This window comes from Protopterus annectens, chromosome 6.part0 (genome assembly GCF_019279795.1).
Source record: "Protopterus annectens isolate FY-2018-M chromosome 6.part0, PAN1.0, whole genome shotgun sequence".
Taxonomy (NCBI): Eukaryota; Metazoa; Chordata; order Ceratodontiformes; family Protopteridae; genus Protopterus; species Protopterus annectens.
The window spans coordinates 1,592,370,009-1,592,389,019 of NC_056737.1; positions in this window are offsets into that span (position 1 = coordinate 1,592,370,009).

Genomic DNA, 19,011 nt, shown 5'->3' on the forward strand with positions numbered 1-19,011 from the left:
TGCAATACCGCACACAGTGTGATTAGCATACCTACGCCGGGCGGCGCAGGTCCGCGCGCGCCGGTAGTGCACGTGGGATTGCTTCATACCTGAATCGCTCGGTGGCCATATTTGGCTTTATAACGCCGACGCTATGCTGGCGCCTGGCGCAAGGTTCATGAATCCCGGGGCTTACTTTTTTTAACATTTATAGCCCCTGCTCCATAGACAACCCCTTACTTTTTATTAACATTTATAGCCCCTGCACCACAGACAACCCTTACTTTTTATTAACATTTATAGCCCCTGCTCCATAGACAACCCCTTACTTTTTATTAACATTTATAGCCCCTGCTCCATAGACAACCCTTTACTTTTTATTAACATTTATAGCCCCTGCTTCATAGACAACCCTATACTTTTTATTAACATTTATAGCCCCTGCTCCACAGACAACCCCTTACTTTTTATTAACATTTCTAGCCCCTGCACCACAGACAACCCTTACTTTTTATTAACATTTATAGCCCCTGCTCCATAGACAACCCTTACTTTTTATTAAGATGTATAGCCCCTGCTCCACAGGCAACACCTTACTTTTTTTAACATTGATAGCCCCTGCTCCACAGACAACCCTTACTTTTTATTAACATTTATAGCCTCTACTCCACAGACAGACCCTTACTTTTTATTAACATTTATAGCCCCTGCTCCCCAGACAACCCTTTACTTTTTATTAACATTTATAGCCCCTGCTCCATAGACAACCTCTTACTTTTTGTTAAGATGTATAGCCCCTGCTCCATAGACAACCCCTTACTTTTTATTAACATTTATAGCCCCTGCTCCAGAGACAACCCTTTACTTTTTATTAACATTTATAGCCCCTGCTCAACAGACAACCCCTTACTTTTTATTAACATTTATAGCCCCTGCACCACAGACAACCCTTACAATTTATTAACATTTATAGCCCCTGCTCCATAGATAACCCCTGACTTTTTATTAACATTTATAGCCCCTGCACCACAGACAACCCTTACTTTTTATTAACATTTATAGCCCCTGCACCACAGACAACCCTTACATTTTATTAACATTTATAGCCCCTGCTCCATAGATAACCCCTGACTTTTTATTAACATTTATAGCCCCTGCTCCATAGACAACCCCTTACATTTTATTAACATTTATAGCCCCTGCTCAACAGACAACCACTTACTTTTTATTAACATTTATAGCCCCTGCACCACAGACAACCCTTACTTTTTATTAACATTGATAGCCCCTGCGCCACAGACAACCCTTACTTTTTATTAACATTTATAGCCCCTGCTCCATAGACAACCCTTACTTTTTATTAACATTTATAGCCCCTGCTCCATAGACAACCCCTTACTTTTTATTAACATTTATAGCCCCTGCTCCACAGACAACCCTTACTTTTTATTAACATTTATAGCCCTTGCTCCACAGACAGACCCTTACTTTTTATTAACATTTATAGCCCCTGCTCCACAGACAACCCCTTACTTTTTATTAACATTTATAGCCCCTGCTCCATAGACAACCCCTTACTTTTTATTAACATTTATAGCCCCTGCTCCATAGACAACCCCTTACTTTTTATTAACATTTATAGCCCCTGCTCCACAGGCAACACCTTACTTTTTTTTAACATTTATAGCCCCTGCTCCACAGACAACCCTTACTTTTTATTAACATTTATAGCCCATGCTCCACAGACAACCCTTACTTTTTATTAACATTTATAGCCCCTGCTCCATAGGCAACCCTTACTTTTTATTAACATTTATAGCCCCTGCTCCATAGACATCCCCTTACTTTTTATTAACATTTATAGCCCCTGCACCACAGACAACCCTTACTTTTTATTAACATTTATAGCCCCTGCTCCACAGACAGACCCTTACTTTTTATTAACATTTATAGCCCCTGCTCCACAGACAACCCTTACTTTTTATTAACATTTATAGCCCCTGCTCCACAGACAACCCTTACTTTTTATTAACATTTATAGCCCCTGCTCCATAGACAACCCCTTACTTTTTATTAACATTTATAGCCCCTGCTCCATAGACAACCCCTTACTTTTTATTAACATTTATAGCCCCTGCTCCACAGACAACCCTTACTTTTTATTAACATTTATAGCCCCTGCTCCATAGACAACCCCTTACTTTTTATTAACATTTATAGCCCCTGCTCCATAGACAAACCCTTACTTTTTATTAACATTTATAGCCCCTGCTCCATAGACAACCCCTTACTTTTTATTAACATTTATAGCCCCTGCTCCACAGACAACCCTTACTTTTTATTAACATTTATAGCCCCTGCTCCATAGACAACCCCTTACTTTTTATTAACATTTATAGCCCCTGCTCCATAGACAACCCCTTACTTTTTATTAACATTTATAGCCCCTGCTCCATAGACAACCCCTTACTTTTTATTAACATTTATAGCCCCTGCTCCACAGACAACCCTTACTTTTTATTAACATTTATAGCCCCTGCACCACAGACAACCCTTACTTTTTATTAACATTTATAGCCCCTGCTCCATAGACAACCCCTTACTTTTTATTAACATTTATAGCCCCTGCTCCATAGACAACCCCTTACTTTTTATTAACATTTATAGCCCCTGCTCCATAGATAACCCCTTACTTTTTATTAACATTTATAGCCCCTGCTTCATAGACAACCCTTTACTTTTTATTAACATTTATAGCCCCTGCTCCACAGACAACCCTTACTTTTTATTAACATTTATAGCCCCTGCTCCATAGACAACCCCTTACTTTTTATTAACATTTCTAGCCCCTGCACCACAGACAACCCGTTCTTTTTATTAACATTTTTAGCCCCTGCACCACAGACAACCCTTTCTTTTTATTAACATTTATAGCCCCTGCTCCACAGACAACCCTTACTTTTTATTAACATTTATAGCCCCTGCTCCATAGATAACCCCTTACTTTTTATTAACATTTATAGCCCCTGCTCCATAGATAACACTTACTTTTTATTAACATTTATAGCCCCTGCTTCATAGACAACCCTTTACTTTTTATTAACATTTATAGCCCCTGCTCCACAGACAACCCGTTCTTTTTATTAACATTTCTAGCCCCTGCACCACAGACAACCCTTACTTTTTATTAACATTTATAGCCCCTGCTCCACAGACAACCCTTACTTTTTATTAACATTTATAGCCCCTGCTCCATAGACAACCCCTTACTTTTTATTAACATTTATAGCCCCTGCTCCACAGACAACCCTTACTTTTTATTAACATTTCTAGCCCCTGCACCACAGACAACCCGTTCTTTTTATTAACATTTTTAGCCCCTGCACCACAGACAACCCTTTCTTTTTATTAACATTTATAGCCCCTGCTCCATAGACAACCCCTTACTTTTTATTAACATTTATAGCCCCTGCTCCAGAGACAACCCTTTACTTTTTATTAACATTTATAGCCCCTGCTCCATAGACAACCCCTTACTTTTTATTAACATTTATAGCCCCTGCTCCACAGACAACCCTTACTTTTTATTAACATTTTTAGCCCCTGCACCACAGACAACCCTTACTTTTTTTTAACATTGATAGCCCCTGCTCCACAGACAACCCTTACTTTTTATTAACATTTATAGCCTCTACTCCACAGACAGACCCTTACTTTTTATTAACATTTATAGCCCCTGCTCCCCAGACAACCCTTTACTTTTTATTAACATTTATAGCCCCTGCTCCATAGACAACCTCTTACTTTTTATTAACATTTATAGCCCCTGCTCCACAGACAACCCCTTACTTTTTATTAACATTTATAGCCCCTGCTCCACAGACAACCCTTACTTTTTATTAACATTTATAGCCCCTGCTCCACAGACAACCCTTACTTTTTATTAACATTTATAGCCCCTGCTCCATAGACAACCCCTTACTTTTTATTAACATTTATAGCCCCTGCTCCACAGACAACCCTTACTTTTTATTAACATTTATAGTCCCTGCTCCATAGATAACCCCTTACTTTTTATTAACATTTATAGCCCCTACTCCACAGACAGACCCTTACTTTTTATTAACATTTATAGCCCCTGCTCCACAGACAACCCCTTTCTTTTTATTAACATTTATAGCCCCTGCTTCATAGACAACCCTTACTTTTTATTAACATTTATAGCCCCTGCTCCACAGACAACCCTTACTTTTTATTAACATTTATAGCCCCTGCACCACAGACAACCCTTACTTTTTATTAACATTTATAGCCCCTGCTCCATAGATAACCCCTGACTTTTTATTAACATTTATAGCCCCTGCTCCATAGACAACCCTTTACTTTTTATTAACATTTATAGACCCTGCTCCACAGATAGACCCTTACTTTTTATAAACATTTATAGCCCCTGCTCCATAGACAACCCCTTACTTTTTATTAACATTTATAGCCCCTGCTCCACAGACAACCCTTACTTTTTATTAACATTTATAGCCCCTGCTCCATAGACAACCCCTTACTTTTTATTAACATTTATAGCCCCTGCTCCATAGACAATCTCGTACCTTTTATTAACATTTCTAGCCCCTGCACCACAGACAACCCGTTCTTTTTATTAACATTTATAGCCCCTGCTCCACAGACAACCCTTACTTTTTATTAACATTTATAGCCCCTGCTCCATAGACAACCCCTTACTTTTTATTAACATTTATAGCCCCTGCACCACAGACAACCCGTTCTTTTTATTAACATTTTTAGCCCCTGCACCACAGACAACCCTTACTTTTTATTAACATTTATAGCCCCTGCTCCATAGACAACCCCTTACTTTTTATTAACATTTATAGCCCCTGCTCCATAGACAACCCCTTACTTTTTATTAACATTTATAGCCCCTGCTCCATAGACAACCCTTTACTTTTTATTAACATTTATAGCCCCTGCTCCATAGACAACCCCTTACTTTTTATTAACATTTATAGCCCCTGCTCCATAGACAACCCCTTACTTTTTATTAACATTTATAGCCCCTGCTCCACAGACAACCCTTACTTTTTATTAACATTTATAGCCCCTGCTCCATAGACAACCCCTTACTTTTTATTAACATTTATAGCCCCTGCTCCATAGACAACCCCTTACTTTTTATTAACATTTATAGCCCCTGCTCCATAGACAACCCTTACTTTTTATTAACATTTTTAGCCCCTGCACCACAGACAACCCTTTCTTTTTATTAACATTTATAGCCCCTGCTTCATAGACAACCCTTACTTTTTATTAACATTTATAGCCCCTGCTCCACAGACAACACCTTACTTTTTTTAACATTTATAGCCCCTGCTCCATAGACAACCCCTTACTTTTTATTAACATTTATAGCCCCTGCTCCACAGACAACCCTTACTTTTTATTAACATTTATAGCCCCTGCTCCACAGACAACCCTTACTTTTTATTAACATTTATAGCCCCTGCTCCATAGACAACCCCTTACTTTTTATTAACATTTATAGCCCCTGCGCCACAGACAACCCTTACTTTTTATTAACATTTATAGCCCCTGCTCCACAGACAACCCTTACTTTTTATTAACATTTATAGCCCCTGCTCCATAGACAACCCCTTACTTTTTATTAACATTTATAGCCCCTGCTCCATAGACAACCCTTTACTTTTTATTAACATTTATAGCCCCTGCTCCATAGACAACCCTTTACTTTTTATTAACATTTATAGCCCCTGCACCACAGACAACCCTTACATTTTATTAACATTTATAGCCCCTGCTCCATAGACAACCCCTTACTTTTTATTAACATTTATAGCCCCTGCTCCATAGACAACCCCTTACTTTTTATTAACATTTATAGCCCCTGCTCCATAGACAACCCTTACTTTTTATTAACATTTATAGCCCCTGCACCACAGACAACCCTTACTTTTTATTAACATTTATAGCCCCTGCTCCATAGACAACCCCTTACTTTTTATTAACATTTATAGCCCCTGCTCCACAGACAACCCTTACTTTTTATTAACATTTATAGCCCCTGCTCCATAGACAACCCCTTACTTTTTATTAACATTTATAGCCCCTGCTCCAAAGACAACCCTTACTTTTTATTAACATTTATAGCCCCTGCACCATAGACAACCCCTTACTTTTTATTAACAGTTATAGCCCCTGCTCCATAGCCAACCCTTACCTTTTATTAATATTTATAGCCCCTGCTCCAAAGACAACCCATTACTTTTTGTTAACATTTATAGCCCCTGCTCCACAGACAACCCGTTCTTTTTATTAACATTTTTAGCCCCTGCACCACAGACAACCCTTTCTTTTTATTAACATTTATAGCCCCTGCACCACAGACAACCCTTACTTTTTATTAACATTTATAGCCCCTGCTCCATAGACAACCCCTACTTTTTATTAACATTTATAGCCCCTGCTCCACAGACAACCCTTACTTTTTATTAACATTTATAGCCCCTGCTCCAGAGACAACCCTTTACTTTTTATTAACATTTATAGCCCCTGCTCCATAGACAACCCCTTACTTTTTATTAACATTTATAGCCCCTGCTCCATAGACAACCCCTTACTTTTTATTAACATTTATAGCCCCTGCTCCACAGACAACCCTTACTTTTTATTAACATTTATAGCCCCTGCACCACAGACAACCCTTACTTTTTATTAACATTTATAGCCCCTGCTCCATAGATAACCCCTGACTTTTTATTAACATTTATAGCCCCTGCTCCATAGACAACCCACTACTTTAATTTAACATTTACAGCCCCTGCTCCATAGACAACCCCTAATTTTTAATAACATTTATAGCCCCTGCTCCATAGACAACCCCTTACTTTTATTAACATTTATAGCCCCTGCTCCATAGACAACCCCTTACTTTTTATTAACATTTATAGCCCCTGCTCCATAGACAACCCCTTACTTTTTATTAACATTTATAGCCCCTGCTCCACAGACAACCCCTTTCTTTTTATTAACATTTATAGACCCTGCTCCACAGGCAACACCTTACTTTTTATTAACATTTATAACCCCTGCTCCACAGGCAACACCTTACTTTTTTTTAACATTTATAGCCCCTGCTCCACAGACAACCCTTACTTTTTATTAACATTTATAGCCCATGCTCCATAGATAACCCCTTACTTTTTATTAACATTTATAGCCCCTGCTTCATAGACAAACCCTTACTTTTTATTAACATTTATAGCCCCTGCTCCATAGACATCCCCTTACTTTTTATTAACATTTATAGCCCCTGCACCACAGACAACCCTTACTTTTTATTAACATTTATAGCCCCTGCACCACAGACAACCCGTTCTTTTTATTAACATTTATAGCCCCTGCACCACAGACAACCCTTACTTTTTATTAACATTTATAGCCCCTGCTCCATAGACAACCCCTTACTTTTTATTAACATTTATAGCCCCTGCTCCACAGACAACCCTTACTTTTTATTAACATTTATAGCCCCTGCTCCACAGACAACCCCTTACTTTTTATTAACATTTATAGCCCCTGCTCCACAGACAACCCTTACTTTTTATTAACATTTATAGCCCCTGCTCCATAGACAACCCCTTACTTTTTATTAACATTTATAGCCCCTGCTCCACAGACAACCCTTACTTTTTATTAACATTTATAGCCTCTACTCCACAGACAGACCCTTACTTTTTATTAACATTTATAGCCCCTGCTCCCCAGACAACCCTTTACTTTTTATTAACATTTATAGCCCCTGCTCCACAGACAACCCGTTCTTTTTATTAACATTTTTAGCCCCTGCACCACAGACAACCCTTTCTTTTTATTAACATTTATAGCCCCTGCTCCATAGACAACCCCTTACTTTTTATTAACATTTATAGCCCCTGCTCCACAGACAACCCTTACTTTTTATTAACATTTATAGCCCCTGCTCCATAGACAACCCCTTACTTTTTATTAACATTTATAGCCCCTGCTCCATAGACAACCCCTTACTTTTTATTAACATTTATAGCCCCTGCTCCATAGACAACCCCTTACTTTTTATTAACATTTATAGCCCCTGCTCCACAGACAACCCGTTCTTTTTATTAACATTTTTAGCCCCTGCACCACAGACAACCCTTACTTTTTATTAACATTTATAGCCCCTGCTCCATAGACAACCCCTTACTTTTTATTAACATTTATAGCCCCTGCTCCATAGACAACCCTTTACTTTTTATTAACATTTATAGCCCCTGCTCCATAGACAACCCTTACTTTTTATTAACATTTATAGCCCCTGCTCCATAGACAACCCTTACTTTTTATTAACATTTATAGCCCCTGCTCCACAGGCAACACCTTACTTTTTTTAACATTTATAGCCCCTGCTCCACAGACAACCCTTACTTTTTATTAACATTTATAGCCCCTACTCCACAGACAGACCCTTACTTTTTATTAACATTTATAGTCCCTGCTCCATAGACAACCCTTACTTTTTATTAACATTTATAGCCCCTGCTCCATAGACAACCCCTTACTTTTTATTAACATTTATAGCCCCTGCTCCAGAGACAACCCTTTACTTTTTATTAACATTTATAGCCCCTGCTCAACAGACAACCCCTTACTTTTTATTAACATTTATAGCCCCTGCACCACAGACAACCCTTACTTTTTTTAACATTTATAGCCCCTGCTCCACAGACAACCCTTACTTTTTATTAACATTTATAGCCCCTGCTCCATAGATAACCCCTGACTTTTTATTAACATTTATAGCCCCTGCTCCATAGACAACCCCTTACTTTTTATTAACATTTATAGCCCCTGCTCCATAGACAACCCCTTACTTTTTATTAACATTTATAGCCCCTGCTCCATAGACAACCCCTTACTTTTTATTAACATTTATAGCCCCTGCTCCACAGACAACCCTTACTTTTTATTAACATTTATAGCCCCTGCTCCATAGACAACCCCTTACTTTTTATTAACATTTATAGCCCCTGCTCCACAGACAACCCTTACTTTTTATTAACATTTATAGCCCCTGCTCCATAGACAACCCCTTACTTTTTATTAACATTTATAGCCCCTGCTCCACAGACAACCCTTACTTTTTATTAACATTTATAGCCCCTGCTCCATAGATAACCCCTGACTTTTTATTAACATTTATAGCCCCTGCTCCATAGACAACCCCTTACTTTTTATTAACATTTATAGCCCCTGCTCCATAGACAACCCCTTACTTTTTATTAACATTTATAGCCCCTGCTCCACAGGCAACACCTTACTTTTTTTAACATTTATAGCCCCTGCTCCATAGACAACCCCTTACTTTTTATTAACATTTATAGCCCCTGCTCCATAGACAACCCTTACTTTTTATTAACATTTATAGCCCCTGCTCCCCAGACAACCCTTTACTTTTTATTAACATTTATAGCCCCTGCTTCATAGACAACCCTTTACTTTTTATTAACATTTATAGCCCCTGCTCCACAGACAACCCCTTACTTTTTATTAACATTTCTAGCCCCTGCACCACAGACAACCCTTACTTTTTATTAACATTTCTAGCCCCTGCACCACAGACAACCCGTTCTTTTTATTAACATTTTTAGCCCCTGCACCACAGACAACCCTTTCTTTTTATTAACATTTATAGCCCCTGCTCCATAGACAACCCCTTTATTTTTATTAACATTTATAGCCCCTGCTCCATAGACAACCCCTTACTTTTTATTAACATTTATAGCCCCTGCTCCATAGACAACCCCTTACTTTTTATTAACATTTATAGCCCCTGCTCCATAGACAACCCCTTACTTTTTATTAACATTTATAGCCCCTGCTCCACAGACAACCCTTACTTTTTATTAACATTTATAGCCCCTGCTCCACAGACAACCCTTACTTTTTATTAACATTTATAGCCCCTGCTCCATAGACAACCCCTTACTTTTTATTAACATTTATAGCCCCTGCTCCATAGACAAACCCTTACTTTTTATTAACATTTATAGCCCCTGCTCCATAGACAACCCCTTACTTTTTATTAACATTTATAGCCCCTGCTCCACAGACAACCCTTACTTTTTATTAACATTTATAGCCCCTGCTCCATAGACAACCCCTTACTTTTTATTAACATTTATAGCCCCTGCACCACAGACAACCCTTACTTTTTATTAACATTTATAGCCCCTGCACCACAGACAACCCTTTCTTTTTATTAACATTTATAGCCCCTGCTCCACAGACAACCCTTACTTTTTATTAACATTTATAGCCCCTGCTCCATAGACAACCCCTTACTTTTTATTAACATTTATAGCCCCTGCTCCATAGACAACCCCTTACTTTTTATTAACATTTATAGCCCCTGCTCCATAGACAACCCTTTACTTTTTATTAACATTTATAGCCCCTGCTCCATAGACAACCCTTTACTTTTTATTAACATTTATAGCCCCTGCTCCACAGACAACCCTTACTTTTTATTAACATTTATAGCCCCTGCTCCACAGGCAACACCTTACTTTTTTTAACATTTATAGCCCCTGCTCCACAGACAACCCTTACTTTTTATTAACATTTATAGCCCCTGCTCCATAGACAACCCCTTACTTTTATTAACATTTATAGCCCCTGCTCCATAGACAACCCCTTACTTTTTATTAACATTTATAGCCCCTGCTCCATAGACAACCCCTTACTTTTTATTAACATTTATAGCCCCTGCTCCATAGACAACCCCTTACTTTTTATTAACATTTATAGCCCCTGCTCCATAGACAACCCCTTACTTTTTATTAACATTTATAGCCCCTGCTCCACAGACAACCCTTACTTTTTATTAACATTTTTAGCCCCTGCACCACAGACAACCCTTTCTTTTTATTAACATTTATAGCCCCTGTTCCACAGACAACCCCTTTCTTTTTATTAACATTTATAGACCCTGCTCCACAGGCAACCCCTTTCTTTTTATTAACATTTATAGCCCCTGCTCCACAGGCAACACCTTACTTTTTATTAACATTTATAGCCCCTGCTCCACAGACAACCCTTACTTTTTATTAACATTTATAGCCCCTGCTCCACAGACAACCCTTACTTTTTATTAACATTTATAGCCCCTGCTCAACAGACAACCCCTTACTTTTTATTAACATTTATAGCCCCTGCACCACAGACAACCCTTACATTTTATTAACATTTATAGCCCCTGCTCCACAGACAACCCCTTACTTTTTATTAACATTTCTAGCCCCTGCACCACAGACAACCCGTTCTTTTTATTAACATTTTTAGCCCCTGCACCACAGACAACCCTTTCTTTTTATTAACATTTATAGCCCCTGCTCCATAGACAACCCCTTACTTTTTATTAACATTTATAGCCCCTGCTCCATAGACAACCCCTTACTTTTTATTAACATTTATAGCCCCTGCTCCATAGACAACCCCTTACTTTTTATTAACATTTATAGCCCCTGCTCCACAGACAACCCGTTCTTTTTATTAACATTTTTAGCCCCTGCACCACAGACAACCCTTTCTTTTTATTAACATTTATAGCCCCTGCTCCATAGACAACCCCTTACTTTTTATTAACATTTATAGCCCCTGCTCCAGAGACAACCCTTACTTTTTATTAACATTTATAGCCCCTGCACCACAGACAACCCTTACAATTTATTAACATTTATAGCCCCTGCTCCATAGATAACCCCTGACTTTTTATTAACATTTATAGCCCCTGCTCCATAGACAACCCCTTACTTTTTATTAACGTTTATAGCCCCTGCTCCAGAGACAACCCTTTACTTTTTTTTAACATTTATAGCCCCTGCTCCACAGACAACCCTTACTTTTTATTAACATTTATAGCCTCTACTCCACAGACAGACCCTTACTTTTTATTAACATTTATAGCCCCTGCTCCCCAGACAACCCTTTACTTTTTATTAACATTTATAGCCCCTGCTCCATAGACAACCCTTACTTTTTATTAACATTTATAGCCCCTGCTCCATAGACAACCCCTTACTTTTTATTAACATTTATAGCCCCTGCTCCATAGACAACCCTTACTTTTATTAACATTTATAGCCCCTGCTCCATAGACAACCTCTTACTTTTTATTAAGATGTATAGCCCCTGCTCCACAGGCAACACCTTACTTTTTTTAACATTTATAGCCCCTGCTCCACAGACAACCCTTACTTTTTATTAACATTTATAGCCCCTGCTCCATAGATAACCCCTTACTTTTTATTAACATTTATAGCCCCTGCTCCATAGACAAACCCTTACTTTTTATTAACATTTATAGCCCCTGCGCCACAGACAACCCTTACTTTTTATTAACATTTATAGCCCCTGCACCATAGATAACCCCTGACTTTTTATTAACATTTATAGCCCCTACTCCACAGACAGACCCTTACTTTTTATTAACATTTATAGCCCCTGCTCCACAGACAACCCTTACTTTTTATTAACATTTATAGCCCCTGCACCACAGACAACCCTTACTTTTTATTAACATTTATAGCCCCTGCTCCATAGACAACCTCTTACTTTTTATTAAGATGTATAGCCCCTGCTCCACAGGCAACACCTTACTTTTTTTTAACATTGATAGCCCCTGCTCCACAGACAACCCTTACTTTTTATTAACATTTATAGCCTCTACTCCACAGACAGACCCTTACTTTTTATTAACATTTATAGCCCCTGCTCCACAGACAACCCTTTACTTTTTATTAACATTTATAGCCCCTGCTCCACAGACAACCCTTACTTTTTATTAACATTTATAGCCCCTGCTCCATAGACAACCCTTACTTTTTATTAACATTTATAGCCCCTGCTCCGCAGACAACCCTTTACTTTTTATTAACATTTATAGCCCCTGCACCACAGACAACCCTTACTTTTTATTAACATTTATAGCCCCTGCTCCACAGACAACCCTTACTTTTTATTAACATTTATAGTCCCTGCTCCATAGATAACCCCTTACTTTTTATTAACATTTATAGCCCCTACTCCACAGACAGACCCTTACTTTTTATTAACATTTATAGTCCCTGCTCCATAGATAACCCCTTACTTTTTATTAACATTTATAGCCCCTGCTTCATAGACAACCCTTACTTTTTATTAACATTTATAGCCCCTGCTCCACAGACAACCCTTTACTTTTTATTAACATTTATAGCCCCTGCTCCACAGACAACCCCTTACTTTTTATTAACATTTCTAGCCCCTGCACCACAGACAACCCGTTCTTTTTATTAACATTTTTAGCCCCTGCACCACAGACAACCCTTTCTTTTTATTAACATTTATAGCCCCTGCTCCATAGACAACCCCTTACTTTTTATTAACATTTATAGCCCCTGCACCACAGACAACCCTTACTTTTTATTAACATTTATAGCCCCTGCTCCATAGACAACCCCTTACTTTTTATTAACATTTATAGCCCCTGCTCCATAGACAACCCCTTACTTTTTATTAACATTTATAGCCCCTGCTCCATAGACAACCCCTTACTTTTTATTAACATTTATAGCCCCTGCTCCATAGACAACCCCTTACTTTTTATTAACATTTATAGCCCCTGCTCCATAGACAACCCTTTACTTTTTATTAACATTTATAGCCCCTGCTCCACAGACAACCCCTTACTTTTTATTAACATTTATAGCCCCTGCACCACAGACAACCCTTACATTTTATTAACATTTATAGCCCCTGCACCACAGACAACCCTTACTTTTTATTAACATTTATAGCCCCTGCTCCATAGACAACCCCTTACTTTTTATTAACATTTATAGCCCCTGCTCCATAGACAACCCCTTACTTTTTTTAACATTTATAGCCCCTGCTCCATAGACAACCCCTTACTTTTTATTAACATTTATAGCCCCTGCTCCATAGACAACCCTTACTTTTTATTAACATTTATAGCCCCTGCTCCATAGACAAACCCTTACTTTTTATTAACATTTATAGCCCCTGCTCCGCAGACAACCCTTTACTTTTTATTAACATTTATAGCCCCTGCTCCATAGACAACCCCTTACTTTTTATTAACATTTATAGCCCCTGCTCCATAGACAACCCTTTACTTTTTATTAACATTTATAGCCCCTGCTCCATAGACAACCCCTTACTTTTTATTAACATTTATAGCCCCTGCTCCATAGACAACCCCTTACTTTTTATTAACATTTATAGCCCCTGCTCCATAGACAACCCCTTACTTTTTATTAACATTTATAGCCCCTGCTCCATAGACAACCCCTTACTTTTTATTAACATTTATAGCCCCTGCTCCACAGACAACCCTTACTTTTTATTAACATTTTTAGCCCCTGCACCACAGACAACCCTTTCTTTTTATTAACATTTATAGCCCCTGCTCCATAGACAACCCCTTACTTTTATTAACATTTATAGCCCCTGCTCCATAGACAAACCCTTACTTTTTATTAACATTTATAGCCCCTGCACCACAGACAACCCTTACTTTTTATTAACATTTATAGCCCCTGCTCCATAGACAACCCCTTACTTTTTATTAACATTTATAGCCCCTGCTCCATAGACAACCCCTACTTTTTATTAACATTTATAGCCCCTGCTCCATAGACAACCCCTTACTTTTTATTAACATTTATAGCCCCTGCTCCATAGACAACCCCTTACTTTTTATTAACATTTATAGCCCCTGCTCCATAGATAACCCTTACTTTTTATTAACATTTATAGCCCCTGCTCCATAGACAACCCCTTACTTTTTATTAACATTTATAGCCCCTGCTCCACAGACAACCCTTACTTTTTATTAACATTTATAGCCCCTGCTCCATAGACAACCCCTTTCTTTTTATTAACATTTATAGCCCCTGCTCCACAGGCAACACCTTACTTTTTTTAACATTTATAGCCCCTGCTCCACAGACAACCCTTACTTTTTATTAACATTTATAGCCCCTACTCCACAGACAACCCCTTTCTTTTTATTAACATTTATAGCCCCTGCTCCACAGGCAACACCTTACTTTTTTTAACATTTATAGCCCCTGCTCCACAGACAACCCTTACTTTTTATTAACATTTATAGCCCCTGCTCCATAGACAACCCCTTACTTTTTATTAACATTTATAGCCCCTGCTCCATAGACAAACCCTTACTTTTTATTAACATTTATAGCCCCTGCTCCATAGACAACCCTTACTTTTTATTAACATTTATAGCCCCTGCGCCACAGACAACCCTTACTTTTTATTAACATTTATAGCCCCTGCTCCATAGATAACCCCTGACTTTTTATTAACATTTATAGCCCCTGCTCCATAGACAACCCCTTACTTTTTATTAACATTTATAGCCCCTGCTCCACAGACAACCCTTTACTTTTTATTAACATTTATAGCCCCTGCTCCATAGACAACCTCTTACTTTTTATTAAGATGTATAGCCCCTGCTCCACAGGCAACACCTTACTTTTTTTAACATTGATAGCCCCTGCTCCACAGACAACCCTTACTTTTTATTAACATTTATAGCCCCTACTCCACAGACAGACCCTTACTTTTTTTAACATTTATAGCCCCTGCTCCACAGACAACCCTTACTTTTTATTAACATTTATAGCCCCTACTCCACAGACAGACCCTTACTTTTTATTAACATTTATAGTCCCTGCTCCATAGATAACCCCTTACTTTTTATTAACATTTATAGCCCCTACTCCACAGACAACCCTTACTTTTTAATAACATTTATAGCCCCTGCACCATAGATAACCCTGACTTTTTATTAACATTTATAGCCCCTGCACCACAGACAACCCTTACTTTTTATTAACATTTATAGCCCCTGCTCCACAGACAACCCTTACTTTTTATTAACATTTATAGCCCCTGCTCCACAGACAACCCCTTACTTTTTATTAACATTTATAGCCCCTGCTCCACAGACAACCCTTACTTTTTATTAACATTTATAGCCCCTGCTCCACAGACAGCCCCTTACTTTTTATTAAGATTTATAGCCCCTGCTACACAGACTACCCTTTACTTTTTATTAACATTTATCGCCCCTGCTCCATACATAACCCCTTACTTTTTGTTAACACTTATAGCCCCTGCTCCATAGACAGCCCTTACTTTTTATTAACATTTATAGCCCCTGCACCACAGACAACCCTTACTTTTTATTAACATTTATAGCCCCTGCTCCACAGACAGACCCTTACTTTTTATTAACATTTATAGCCCCTGCTCCACAGACAACCCTTACTTTTTATTAACATTTATAGCCCCTGCTCCACAGACAACCCTTACTTTTTATTAACATTTATAGCCCCTGCTCCATAGACAACCCCTTACTTTTTATTAACATTTATAGCCCCTGCTCCATAGACAACCCCTTACTTTTTATTAACATTTATAGCCCCTGCTCCACAGACAACCCTTACTTTTTATTAACATTTATAGCCCCTGCTCCATAGACATCCCCTTACTTTTTATTAACATTTATAGCCCCTGCTCCATAGACAAACCCTTACTTTTTATTAACATTTATAGCCCCTGCTCCGCAGACAACCCTTTACTTTTTATTAACATTTATAGCCCCTGCTCCATAGACAACCTCTTACTTTTTATTAACATTTATAGCCCCTGCTCCACAGACAACCCTTACTTTTTATTAACATTTATAGCCCCTACTCCACAGACAGACCCTTACTTTTTATTAACATTTATAGCCCCTGCTCCAGAGACAACCCTTTACTTTTTATTAACATTTATAGCCCCTGCTCAACAGACAACCCCTTACTTTTTATTAACATTTATAGCCCCTGCACCACAGACAACCCTTACATTTTATTAACATTTATAGCCCCTGCTCCATAGATAACCCTTACTTTTTATTAACATTTATAGCCCCTGCTCCATAGACAACCCCTTACATTTTATTAACATTTATAGCCCCTGCTCCATAGATAGACCCATACTTTTTATAAACATTTATAGCCCCTGCTCCATAGACAACCCCTTACTTTTTATTAACATTTATAGCCCCTGCTCCACAGACAACCCTTACTTTTTATTAACATTTATAGCCCCTGCTCCATAGACAACCCCTTACTTTTTATTAACATTTATAGCCCCTGCTCCATAGACAACCCTTACTTTTTATTAACATTTATAGCCCCTGCACCACAGACAACCCTTACTTTTTATTAACATTTATAGCCCCTGCTCCATAGACAACCCCTTACTTTTTTTAACATTTATAGCCCCTGCTCCATAGACAACCCCTTACTTTTTATTAACATTTATAGCCCCTGCTCCACAGACAACCCGTTCTTTTTATTAACATTTTTAGCCCCTGCACCACAGACAACCCTTTCTTTTTATTAACATTTATAGCCCCTGCTCCATAGACAACCCCTTACTTTTTATTAACATTTATAGCCCCTGCTCCATAGACAACCCTTTACTTTTTATTAACATTTATAGCCCCTGCTCCATAGATAACCCCTTACTTTTTATTAACATTTATAGCCCCTGCTTCATAGACAACCCTTTACTTTTTATTAACATTTATAGCCCCTGCTCCACAGACAACCCCTTACTTTTTATTAACATTTCTAGCCCCTGCACCACAGACAACCCGTTCTTTTTATTAACATTTTTAGCCCCTGCACCACAGACAACCCTTTCTTTTTATTAACATTTATAGCCCCTGCTCCATAGACAACCTCTTACTTTTTAATAACATTTATAGCCCCTGCTCCACAGACAACCCTTACTTTTTATTAACATTTATAGCCCCTGCTCCATAGATAACCCCTTACTTTTTATTAACATTTATAGCCCCTGCTCCACAGACAACCCTTACTTTTTATTAACATTTATAGCCCCTGCTCCATAGACAACCCCTTACTTTTTATTAACATTTATAGCCCCTGCTCCACAGACAACCCTTACTTTTTATTAACATTTATAGCCCCTGCACCACAGACAACCCTTTACTTTTTATTAACATTGATAGCCCCTGCACCACAGACAACCCTTACATTTTATTAACATTTATAGCCCCTGCTCCATAGACAACCCCTTACTTTTTATTAACATTTATAGCCCCTGCTCCACAGACAACCCTTACTTTTTATTAACATTTATAGCCCCTGCTCCATAGACAACCCCTTACTTTTTATTAACATTTATAGCCCCTGCACCACAGACAACCCTTACATTTTATTAACATTTATAGCCCCTGCTCCATAGATAACCCCTTACTTTTTATTAACATTTATAGCCCCTGCTCCACAGACAACCCTTACTTTTTATTAACATTTATAGCCCCTGCACCACAGACAACCCTTACTTTTTATTAACATTTATAGCCCCTGCTCCATAGATAACCCCTTACTTTTTATTAACATTTATAGCCCCTGCTCCACAGACAACCCTTACTTTTTATTAACATTTATAGCCCCTGCTCCATAGACAACCCCTTACTTTTTATTAACATTTATAGCCCCTGCTCCATAGACAACCCTTACTTTTTATTAACATTTATAGCCCCTGCTCTACAGACAAACCCTTACTTTTTATTAACATTTATAGCCCCTGCTCCATAGACCAAACCCTTACTTTTTATTAACATTTATAGCCCCTGCTCCATAGACCAACCCTTACTTTTTATTTACATTTATAGCCCCTGCTCCATAGACAAACCTATTCCTTTTATTAACATGTATAGCCCCTGCTCCATAGACAAACCCTTACTTTTTATTAACATTTATAGCCCCTGCTCCGATCAACTATCTTTTATATACGAAATATTTAATATTCTAGCTGAGTACCCGAATCATCTATATGTTATAGGGAGTGACTGGAATGCTCTATTAGACC